The sequence below is a fragment of the Myotis brandtii genome, unplaced genomic scaffold (assembly GCF_000412655.1).
Source record: "Myotis brandtii unplaced genomic scaffold, ASM41265v1 scaffold280, whole genome shotgun sequence".
Classification (NCBI taxonomy): domain Eukaryota; kingdom Metazoa; phylum Chordata; class Mammalia; order Chiroptera; family Vespertilionidae; genus Myotis; species Myotis brandtii.
The window spans coordinates 1326239-1328308 of NW_005360677.1; the positions used below are offsets into that span (position 1 = coordinate 1326239).

The following is a 2070-nucleotide window of genomic DNA, read 5'->3' on the forward strand; positions in this document are numbered from 1 at the left end:
AGAATGGATTGGACCAGGGGAGGTGGTGGTAATGGGGAAGACATCTAAGATGACTTCCAGGGTTCTGGCTAAAACAACTGGAGGAGATTAGTGTCATTTACCTACATGGAGAAAATATAAGAGAACCAAGTATTAAGTATCAGATGAAGAATTTAGGTTTGTTTATGTTGAGTTCTAGGTACCTGCAAAATATTAAGTAGAAATGTTTAGAAAGATACAAGTCAAGCTCAAAAGAGGGGTCTGAATAGGAGTGAGAGGTTTGTAAGTAAGTGATAGCTGAAGTTATGAACAGGATCAAGAAAGAAGTGAATAGCGATAAGAGTTGGGATTCACCAACAGAACTCTAGGCAGACCCTTAAAAACTCGGCCTGAGCACACTGGCCCCAGATGAATTCATCCTCTTAGGACTGAGTTTTGTTGTACACAATGAAATAACCAGGCCAACAGCAGGAAATCCTTCTTACACAGTCATCTTCCATTTTTTTCAGTGAGGCACTTGAAGCTTTTATCTTTCAAGAGCCTTTCCCCAAATCACACTAACTGGGAAACTTACCTACAATTTACTCCAATAACATTCTCTTCCCATGTACCATATTTCATAAAAATAATATTAAAATAAATTCAGGCCTATATTATATCAATTTCCAAGGGGCTAAAATTATTTTAGATATTTAACACCATAACCATCTGTGCTCCTAAATCTACTGTAGGCAAAATGAATGTTTAGAGACCAAAGCCAGCTGGGAGAAACCTACACTATCCACTTGGTGTGCCTCAGTGACTTCCTTCTGTTAACCTTCCTCACGTGATGAGGTAGTCAGACAGCCTGAGGGATTTCCCATGTGTGTAGTATCATCTATTAATTTCAGAGGCATCTTCTAAGACTGTCTTCTCCATAACTTAAAACTAAAAATTTGGATCTCAGAATTTCAATTTATTTAAATTTAATTTTTCAATTACAGTTAATATTCCATATTATTTTGTATTAGTTTCAGGTGTACAGCATAAGGTTAAACAATCATATACTTTACAAAGTGTTGTCATTTTCACTTTAAATATTATTTCTTAATAATTTATTTCCTATCACCTCTCCATTTATCAGTAGATGGCACTCTAGTCACCTTCTATATATTTTTTTTTTCTTTGTGGTCACTTGTGGAATATTCCTAGTCACCAGTGACCCTGAAATGAGCCTCAGCTATCCTACTAAAATTAAAAAATATATCTACATTTCACTGATTTTTGGTCAAGGATGAAATATATGGATTAACAGTGTTGCTCTGTAACCATTGGTCCAAAGAGTTTTGTACCCAGAGGGCTCTGCAGCTAAGGCTGGTTATATAACCAGCAAAATACATATATGTAAAAAAAATTGCACTTGAGATCTCATTTTGGGCTCTCTTGTTCTACAGTGTTTTGCACCCATATCAGTGGTTCCTGATTCAAAAGAGTGTATCCTACCATGGCCCTTATACAGCGAGAACAGTGGTCCAGACCACTGTGGGGGCAGTCTTTGGCTGTGATGACATTCTTACTTCAATGCTGTTGTTAGATGTGCCATTTTACTGTTATAAACTGTAGATTTGCAATCACTCTTATTTGGGGTTCTGTGAGTCTTCTTTAGCAACCAAACTACCATCATTAGAGCTGTTAGTGCACCAAAGGAAGCCAAGGTAGAACACGGGGCTCCTTGTTATCACAGGAAGGGCAGAGGGTTTGAAAGTAGATAACCCTAGTTATGGCTCCTCACTAGTTGGTTTTAAGACTTCTGATTCTGTTTCCTCACCTAAAAACTGGGTTGAACCTGGGGGGTGGTAAGATCTGGAAAGAGGGGGGTAAAGGGGGGAGGAAATGGGATATAGCTACAATATTCTCAACAATAAAACATATCCTATATAATAAAGAGGCAATATGCAAATTGACCATCACACCCTCACACAAAAGATGGCCGCCCCCATGTGGTCACAAGATGGCTGGCAGGGGAGGGCAGTTGGGGGTGACCGGGTCTGCAGGGGAGGGAGGGCAGTTAGGGGCAACCAGGCCTGCAGGGGAGGGCAGTTGGGGGCAACC

General features: G+C 39.7%; 1 protein-coding gene across 1 annotated transcript in view; it reads right to left on the bottom strand.

The window, feature by feature from the left end:
- Positions 1–2070, bottom strand: part of ZC3HC1 (zinc finger, C3HC-type containing 1) — a 23521-nt gene that overhangs the window by 10316 nt on the left and 11135 nt on the right. The window lies entirely within an intron of this gene.